This window comes from Arachis stenosperma, chromosome 5, assembly GCF_014773155.1.
Source record: "Arachis stenosperma cultivar V10309 chromosome 5, arast.V10309.gnm1.PFL2, whole genome shotgun sequence".
Taxonomy (NCBI): domain Eukaryota; kingdom Viridiplantae; phylum Streptophyta; class Magnoliopsida; order Fabales; family Fabaceae; genus Arachis; species Arachis stenosperma.
The window spans coordinates 66504613-66514548 of record NC_080381.1 but is presented as its reverse complement, the minus strand read 5'-3'; the positions used below and the strand labels follow the sequence as shown (position 1 = coordinate 66514548).

Genomic DNA, 9936 nt, shown 5'->3' with positions numbered 1-9936 from the left:
ATGAGGTTCACACTTGACCCTAAGTCACACAGGGCCTTCTTGAAGGTCATGGTGCCTATGGTACAAGGTATGGAAAACTTCCCAGGATCTTGTCTCTTTTGAGGTAATTTCTGCCTAGACAAGTCATCCAGTTCTTTGGTGAGCAAGGGAGGTTCATCTTCCCGAGTCTCATTTCCAAATAACTTGTCATTTAGCTTCATGATTGCTCCAAGGTATTTAGTAACTTGCTCTTCAGTGACATACTCATCCTCTTCAGAGGAAGAATACTCATCAGAGCTCATGAAAGGCAGAAGTAAGTCCAATGGAATCTCTATGGTCTCATTTTGAGCCTCAGATTCCCATGGTTCCTCATTGGGGAACTCAGAGGAGGTTTGTGCACGCTCATTGAGGTCTTCCTCAGTGGCGTCCACCTCCTCTCTTTCCTCTCCATATTCGGCCATGGTTATGGCTTTGCACTCTCCTTTTGGATTTTCTTCTGTATTACTTGGGAGAGTACTAGGAGGGAGTTCAGTAACTTTCTTGCTCAGCTGTCCCACTTGTGCCTCCAAATTCCTAATGCAGGACCTTGTTTCAGTCATGAAACTTTGAGTGGTTTTGATTAGATCAGAGACCATGGTTGCTAAGTCAGAGGGGTTCTGCTTAGCATTCTCTGTCTGTTGCTGAGAAGATGATGGAAAAGGCTTGTTATTACTAAACCTGTTTCTTCCACCATTATTATTATTGAAACCTTGTTGAGGTCTCTCTTGATTCTTCCATGAGAAATTTGGGTGATTTCTCCATGAAGAATTATATGTGTTTCCATAGGGTTCTCCTAGGTAATTCACCTCTTCCATTGAAGGGTTCTCAGGATCATAAGCTTCTTCCTCAGGTGAAGCATCCTTAGTACTGCCAGGTGCATTTTGCATTCCAGACAGACTTTGAGAAATCATATTGACTTGTTGAGTCAATATTTTGTTCTGAGCCAATATGGCATTCAGAGCATCAATCTCAAGAACTCCTTTCTTCTGATTTGTCCCATTGTTCACAGGATTCCTTTCAGAAGTGTACATGAATTGGTTATTTGCAACCATCTCAATTAGTTCCTGAGCCTCTGTAGGCGTCTTCTTCAGATGAAGAGATCCTCCAGCAGAGCTATCCAAAGACATCTTGGATAGTTCAGAGAGACCATCATAGAAAATACCTATGATGCTCCATTCAGAAAGCATGTCTGAGGGACATTTTCTGATTAATTGTTTGTATCTTTCCCAAGCTTCATAGAGGGATTCTCCATCCTTCTGTCTGAAGGTTTGGACTTCCACTCTAAGCTTACTCCATTTTTGAGGTGGAAAGAACTTTGCCAAGAAGGCATTGACTAGCTTTTCCCAAGAGTCCAGGCTATCTTTAGGTTGTGAGTCCAACCATATTCTAGCTCTGTCTCTTACAACAAAAGGGAATAGCATCAGTCTGTAGACCTCAGGGTCAACCCCATTAGTCTTGACTGTGTCACAGATTTGCAAGAACTCAGCTAAAAACTGATGAGGATCTTCCATTGGAAGTCCATGGAACTTGCAATTCTGTTGCATTAGAGAAACTAACTGAGGCTTAAGCTCAAAGTTGTTTGCTCCAATGGCAGGGATAGAGATGCTTCTCCCATAGAAATTGGGAGTAGGTGCAGTAAAGTCACCCAGCACCTTCCTTGCATTGTTGGCATTGTTGTTGTTTTCGGCTGCCATGGGTTCTTCTTCCTTGAAGAATTCGGTCAGGTCCTCAACAGAGAGTTGAGCCTTAGCTTCTCTTAGCTTTCGCTTCAAGGTCCTTTCAGGTTCAGGGTCAGCTTCAACAAGAATGCCTTTGTCTTTGCTCCTGCTCATATGAAAGAGAAGAGAACACGAAAATGTGGAATCCTCTATGTCACAGTATAGAGATTCCTTGAGGTGTCAGAGGAAAAGAAAAATAGAAGAAAGAAGGTAGAAGAATTCGAACTTGATTAGATAGAGTTCGAATTGTGCATTAAGAAGGAGTAGTACTCCATAAATAGAAGGATGTGGGAAGAAGGGAAGAGGATTTTCGAAAATTAATTAAAAAGATGTCAACAACATTTTGAAAAATTGATTGATAATTTTCGAAAATTCAAAATGGAAAAGAAATCAAGTGATTTTTGAAAAGGATTTTGAAATTAGAAATCAAAAAGATTTGATTGAAAAACTTATTTTGAAAAAGATGTGATTAAGAAGATATGATTAGTTTTAAAAAGATGTGATTGAGAAAATATGATTTGAAAACAATTTTAAAAAGATTTGATTTTAAAAATTAATGACTTGCCTAACAAGAAAAGATATGATTCAAACATTAAACCTTTCTCAACAGAAAAGGCAACAAATTTGAGATGCTCAATCAAATCATTAATTGTTAGTAAGTATCTTTGAAAAAGGAAAGAAATTGGCTTTGAAAACATTTGATTGAAAAGATATGATTTGAAAAAGATTTGATTTTGAAAAACTTTGAAAACTTGAAAAAAAAATTGATTTGAAAACAAAATCTTCCCCCTTTGCCATCCTGGCGTTAAACGCCCAGAATGGTATCTGTTCCGGGGGTTACCTGAAACGTGTAGCTCGGTCGTCTGGAGATGCCCGAGGTGGGGGTCAGGGACCCGAGCTTGATGTGTTGGCGATTGGTGGTTGTACCTGCAATGACACTCCGATGCTTAAGTTAGCATGGGTCCAAGCAGATATGTGTAGAATGTGGAATGTATGTCATACCTGGGTGCTCCAGTGTATTTATAGTAGTTGGTCGTGATCTTCCCTGGATAAGATATTCTTATCTTATCTTATCTTTTGGGAGTTTTACCTCTATCTTTGCGGAACCGCCTTTCCTAGGCTTTTTCGGCCTTTAGGTTTTGGGCTTCGTTCCTTTTGATGGGCCTCCTTAGCTTTATTTGTCCGAGGTCCGACCTTAGGCGTGGGCCTTGGGATGAGGTCGGACCTTTCATGGATTTTGCCGAGTTGGAGGAGCTCGGTCAGGGTATGAACAGTGCCCCTGCCCGAGTTCGTCCTTTTTGGGAGGTCGAGCTCGGGCATAGTTGTTTTTCAAAATTCAAAAAATGGCCGTTTCCTGCATTTATTGCATTTTACCGTTTCTCCTCGATTTCCGTTCGGGCTCTGTGAAGGCATTATTTATTTGCTCCCTTCCTTTTTCTTCGTTTATTCTGTTCCTTCCTATTTTTTCTAAGTTTTCGCCATCTCTTTTTCGAGCACCGCTTCTTCTTTCTCTTTGTTCTTCTTCCCCGAATCTTTCCGTGCGTCTTTCCGGGGTTTCCTCTGTGCCGCCGTTTCGTTCTTCTTTCTTCGGAGCTCGTCGTCTTCTTTCTTTCTTCCAGGTTTGTTCCCGTCTCTTTTCTTTGCGCACATATACTTTCTGTTCTTTTGTGTGGCTCTTTGCCTGTTTCTTCTTTCTTTATGCCTGGGTTGCCCCAAAAAGAGGCGCCGCCATTGCTTTGTTTGCATATGGGGGGGGCTCTTTTTTGTTTTTCTGGTACTTTGTTCCGGGTTGCCGCATTTTCTTTTTTGTTTCTTGCTTGGCTGAACGGGTTTTTCGCTGTCTGCTTTATGTGATTTTTGCTTGCTTTTGTATTTCTTCTTTGTAGGTAAGAGTTTTATGTCTCGAAAGGTTCTTCAGGCGATGTCGACCAAGATTCCAAGTGGTCTTGGTTGGGTAGACCCTCTTCCTCTAAAAGTCCCTTCTGTGGTAGATTCTGAATATTTGGCTAGGTTCCGTAGGCACTGTAGTATATGTGAGAATAGAGAGTCTGAGAGGGATTATGAGCTAGTAGCCCCGGATTCCGAGGAGAGAGTTTGCTTCCCGCCTTTAGATAGTTCCGAGAAGCTCTTCTTTTATGCTTATGATTGTTTTTTCTCTAAGCTGAGTGTCCGACTTCCTTTTACCGACCTGGAGTCCGAGGTGTTGTGGTCTTGTAACCTTGCCCCTACGCAGCTCCATCCAAATTCTTGGGCGTTTTTAAAGCTGTTTCAACTTTTGTGTCAGTTTTTGGGCGTCGCTCCCTCTATTTCTCTTTTTTCCTATTTGTTTGTGTTGACGAAGCCGGGGTCGGGTGGAGGGAAGGTGTCTTGGGTCTCTTTTAGGGCTAACCAGGGAAGGAAGTTTTGTACCCTTTATGATGAGTCCTTTCATGATTTCAAGAACTTTTATTTCAAGGTCCGGGCTACTGGAGACGTCCGACCTTTCTTTCTGGATGAGAGTGGGGAGCCTTCTTTTCCTCTTTGTTGGCAGGAGAATGTAGTGTCTGCTAAGTATACTTTTGAGAGTCTAGATGAGGTTGAGCAGGCTTTTGTGGGTGTGGTGAGCAGTTTATGGGGTCGGGCACCTCACTTGGATACGAAGAAAATGTTGGGGGATCCAAGCCTTCTCCGTTCCAGTTAGGTAGTTTCCCGACCTCTCCGAGATTCTTCTTTTTCAATATTGTTGTTTTACTTGTTTTTGGTTGAATTTCTGTTGTGGTAATCCTTTTCTTTATATTTCTGCAGAGATGTCTTCTCAGGCGGATTCCATGAAGTTCCTTCGTCGGACGAAGAAGTCTGTGGCTGCTCGAAATATCGAGGCTGAGGCTTCTGCTCGATCTTCTCCGCAGAAGGCTACCGTGGGTGTTCAGACTCGGTCGAAGACTATTCCGACTCCCCAGTTCCGAGCTATAAATCAAGACCCTCCGACCTCCGGGCCTGCTACCTCTTCTCCTCCCCCGTTCTCGGGTCCTCCTCCCAAGAAGCAGAAGACCTCTCAAGAGCTTGCGGGTTTTAACGATAAGGATTTCGATGCTCTTGGTTGGATTGAACAGCATATTCTCCCTCAGACTTTTATCTCTACTGATGACGTGTCTATGGAGCATCATTTTCAGTATATGGCGCGGAGTTGTGTTCGGATGGCCAGTCTTCATGCTGCTATTGCCCGGGAGTTCAAGAAATCTCCCATTGGCGCGACCAGCTCCCGACTTGAGAAGGCTCAGTCCGAGTTTGAGAAGTTTAGTGAGCTGAAGGCTGCTAGGATTACGGAGCTGGAGGCCTCTTTGGAGAAGGAGAAAGCTAAAGCTACCACGGCTGTGGCGGCAGCGAAAGCGTCCGAGGAGATGGCGAAGGCGGCGACGGAGAATTATACTCGGGTATATGCCGAGCTTGTGGAGACAAGGGAGAAGTTGCAATCTGCTCAGGATGATTTTTACGAGCTGGAAGGCCATGTGGCTAAGGGTATGGATGCTATGTTCGAGAATTTGAAGGCTCAGGTCCGGGTTCTTGCTCCTGACCTGGATCTGAGCTTATTTAGTACGGATAACGTTGTTGTGGAGGGAAAGATTGTTCCTGCTCCCAATGAGGATGAGGTGCCGGTGTCCGACTTTACCTTTGGCCGGGGATGGATCTGGTGTGGAGGTTTCAAGCCGAGATGATGGTGCTGTCAAGGCTGTCCCGATTTCTATGGTTCTTCCTCCGCAGCCTTCTACCGATGTGGAATCCGGAAAGGACCTTGATCCTCTGTAATCTTTTATTTTTGGTTCTTTGCCCGGCCTGTGGGCTTTTTTGTTTTTGGATGGTTGCTGTGAACGCTTTGGACGCTTTTTTGCTATTAGCTACTTGTAGTAACTTTTTAGCTTATTATGCGGTGTTTTGCTTTGACTTTTTGTTCCGCTTTTATGCTTTTTAGTTGTTTTTTGGATAACAACTTTTTAGCTAGCGCTTTGAAACTTCCGTTTTGTCCTTTCCTTCGTTTTCGTTTCTTCGCTTGTACTTTTTTAGTTGTTTTTGGATAACAACTTTTTTTAGTAAGCGTTTTTGAAACTTCGTTTTGTCTTTTCCTTCGATTTCGTTTCTTCGCTTTGTACTTTTTAGTTGTTTTTGTATAGCAACTTTTTAGTAAGCGTTTTCGAAATCTTGGTTTTGCCTCTTCCTTTGATTTCGTTTTTTCGCTTGTACTTTTTAGTTGTTTTTGTATAGCAACTTTTTAGTAAGCGTTTTCGAAATCTTGGCTTTTGCTGCTTTAAGGCTTCTTTCTTGGATCCGGGTTTTTCCTCGGACCTCGGGTGTTCGAGTACTTCCCTTTGTTGGGTCCGACCTTGTCGTTGGTCGGCCTTTTAAGTTATTTTTGTAATCTCTTTTTATTTGGTTTTTTTGAACCTTTTCAGAGTTACTTTATAACTTCTCACATTAATTTGAACCTCGTCGCTTTATCTTTGCCGACCTTGTGCGGTCTTTTTAGCAAATGATTTTTTGCGTTTTGCCGAGCATAAATTAACGCGCCTTGGCGGGGTACTTTTTCAGGATTTGTTTCATCACGAGGAAGAACAAAAGAAAATAGAAAGATTTGATTAGTATTTAAAAAAGAAAGAATATTTACAGAGTGTTTACCCTTGACTAGGTCGGGTGCCTTACTTGACCGGGTGTCTCATTAAAAAACCCCTGTAGGGGAAAAAGAGTACACCTCGGGTCAAATTTTTCTAGCTGTAGTACCGTCTTAGATTGCAGGCGTGCCAGGCCCTGGGCAGCTCATTGCCTTCTAGGTCAGATATCTTGTAATAGCCTGTTCCTAAGACTTCTGTTACTTTGTAGGGTCCTTTCCAGTTTGCGGCTAGCTTTCCTTCTCCCACTTTTGTGTTCCGATGTCATTTCGGATTGAAATTAGGTCGTGAGCGGAGAAGCTTCGTTTTATTACCTTCTGATTGTATCTGAGGGCTGTTCGCCGTTTTAAGGCTTCTTCTCGGATCCGGACCCTTTCTCGGACCTCGGGGAGGAGGTCGAGTTCTTCATTTTGTGCCTGCGGGTTACCTTCTTCGTTGTAGAAGATGACTCTGGGTGACCCTTCATCTATTTCGATAGGAATCATTGCCTCCATCCCATAAGCTAGTCGGAATGGCGATTCTCCTGTTGTAGAGTGTGGAGTTGTCCGATATGCCCATAGCACCTGGGGGAGCTCTTCAGCCCATGCCCCTTTGGCCTCTTGGAGTCTCCGTTTTAACCCGGCCAAGATGACTTTATTTGCAGCCTCTGCTTGTCCATTGGCTTGTGGGTGCTCGACTGAGGTGAATTGCTGTTTGATTTTTAGTTCGGCCACCAAGTTCTGAAAACTTGTGTCCGTGAACTGTGTTCCATTGTCTGTTGTGATGGAGTAGGGGACTCCGAACCTTGTGACAATATTTTTGTATAGGAATTTGCGACTTTTCTGAGCCGTAATGGTGGCTAAGGGTTCAGCTTCGATCCACTTTGTGAAGTAGTCGACCCCTACTATGAGGTATTTGACTTGCCCCGGTCCTAGGGGGAACGGGCCGAGTAGGTCAAGTCCCCATTTTGCGAAGGGCCATGGTGCGGTGATGCTGATGAGGTCTTCGGGTGGTGCTTTGTGGAAGTTGGCGTGTTTTTGGCAGGGGGGCATATTTTCACAAACTCCGTTGCGTCTCTTTGCAAAGTTGGCCAGTAGAACCCGGCTCGGACTACTTTCTTGGATAACGCCCGAGCTCCGAGGTGGTTCCCACACATGCCTCCGTGGACTTCTTCGAGGATGCTCTTTGTTTCTGAGGTCGGGACGCACCTAAGGAGGGGGTTTGCGAATCCTCTTCTGTATAATACGTCGTGAATTAGTGTATAATTCTGGGCGTCTTTCGTGAGTCTTTTAGCTTCCTTTCTTTCGGTGGGGAGAGTTCCCGACTTCAGGTAGTTGAGTATGGGGGTCATCCATCCTTGCTGTTGGTTGGATATATTTAGCGTTTCTTCTTCTCTTGTCACGGAGGGAGATTGTAAGGTTTCCTGGAGGAGACTTCTGTTGTTGCCTCTGGGCTTGGTGCTGGCGAGCTTTGAGAGGGCGTCTGCCCAGGCGTTTTGTTCCCGCGGTATGTGTTGGATCTGTATTTCTGAAAAGTGGCGTAATTGTGCCTGTGTTTGGTCCAGGTATTTCTTCATAGTTGGGTCTTTGGCCTGGTAGCTTCCATTTACTTGTGATGTGACGACCTGGGAGTCGCTGAAGATCGTGATTTTCTGGGCTCCGACCTCTTCGGCTAGTTTTAGGCCTGCTAGTAGGGCCTCGTATTCGGCTTGGTTGTTCGAGGCCTGGAACTCGAATTTTAGGGATAGTTCTATCCGCGTTCCTTGGTCGCTTTCGAGTATAACCCCTGCTCCACTTCCTGTTTTGTTTGAGGACCCGTCGACATACAGGTTCCATGAGAGTGGGGTTCCAGGGGTCTCAGTGTATTCTGCGACGAAGTCGGCTAGATACTGAGATTTTATGGCAGTCCGGGCTTCATAGTGGAGGTCGAACTCGGACAGTTCCACCGCCCATTGTAGGATTCGTCCCGCCAGGTCTGTTTTTTGTAGGATGTGTCTCATGGGTTGGTTTGTCCGGACTTTGATGGTGTGGGCTTGAAAGTAGGGACGGAGCCTCCGAGCTGTGAACACTAGGGCGTAGGCGAATTTTTCTATTTTCTGATAGTTTAATTCGGCCCCTTGTGGTGCCTTGCTTACAAAGTATATGGGGTGTTGTCCTTGGTTATTTTCTCGTATTAATGCTGAAGCGACTGCTCGATGTCCGACCGAGAGGTATAGTACGAGCTCTTCCCCTTTTAAAGGTCGGGTTAGGATTGGTGGCTGCCCGAGGAATTCCTTGAATTCTTGAAAGGCTTTTTCGCACTCCGGGGTCCATGAGAAGGGTTTCCCTTTCTTTAGGAGTGAGTAGAGAGGTAGTGACTTTATCGCTGATCCTGCCAAGAATTTTGATAGGGCGGCCAGCCTTCCATTCAGTTGTTGTACTTCTTTGACACACGTCGGGCTTTTCATATTGAGTATTGCTTGGCATTTATCCGGGTTCGCTTCGATGCCCCTTTGAGTCAGCATGAAGCCTAAGAACTTTTCCGGCTTCTGCGGCGAAGGTGCACTTTGTCGGGTTAAGTCTCATGTTGTGTTTTCTGAGGGTGCCGAAGACGCTGGCGAGGTCGGTCAGTAAGTTTCTGTCTTCTTGTGTCTTTACCAGCATGTCGTCGACGTACACCTCTAGCTGTAGTCCGATGTGCTCTGAGAACACTTTGTTCATTAGCCTCTGGTAGGTTGCCCCTGCGTTCTTCAGCCCAAAGGGCATTACTACGTAGCAGTTGTTTGCCCTTGGGGTTATGAACGAGGTTTTTTCTTGGTCGGGTCCGTACATCAGGATTTGGTTGTATCCCGAGTATGCGTCCATGAAGGAGAGATATCTGTAGCCTGAGGCTGCGTCTACTAAGGCGTCGATGTTTGGTAGTGGATATGGGTCTTTGGGGCAGGCTTTGTTGAGGTCTGTGTAATCGACGCACATCCTCCACTTTCCGTTGGGCTTTTTTACCAGGACCACGTTTGCAAGCCATAGGGGATATTTTACTTCCCTAATGAACCCTGCATCTAGTAGTGCTTGTACTTGTTCTTCTATCGCTTGCATGCGCTCGGGTCCGAGCTTCCGGCGTCTTTGTTGGACAGGTCGGGATCCCGGGTAAACTGATAGCTTATGGCACATCAAGTCGGGGCTTATGCCTGGCATGTCGGAGGCTTTCCAGGCGAAGAGGTCGGAATTCTCTTTTAAGAGGGTTATGAGTTCCTCTTTTAGGCCCGTTTTGAGGTTCGCTCCTATGTTTGTTATTTTTTCAGGTGCGTTCCCAATCTGGACTTTTTCGGTCTCTCCCTCTGGTTGTGGTCGAAGATCTTCTCGGGACTGCACTCGTCCGAGTTCTATCGTGTTGACCTCCTTCCCTTTTAGGCTCAGGCTTTCGTTGTAGCATCGTCGCGCTAGTTTTTGGTCGCCTTTTAGGGTAGCGATTCCTTTTGCGGTAGGGAACTTCATGCAGAGGTGTGGGGTCGAGTCTATAGCTGCCAGTCTGTTTAGGGTTGGTCGCCCAATGAGGGCATTATATGCCGAAGTGACATCGACCACAATGTAGTCGATGCTTAA

General features: G+C 45.2%; 1 non-coding gene across 1 annotated transcript; it reads left to right on the top strand.

Moving 5' to 3' along the window:
- Positions 1 to 1199: 1199 nt before the first annotated feature.
- On the top strand, positions 1200 to 1307 carry LOC130983636 (small nucleolar RNA R71). The gene has a single exon (XR_009087618.1). It is a non-coding gene; the product is annotated as a small nucleolar RNA R71 (small nucleolar RNA).
- The last annotated feature ends 8629 nt before the right edge of the window (positions 1308 to 9936 follow it).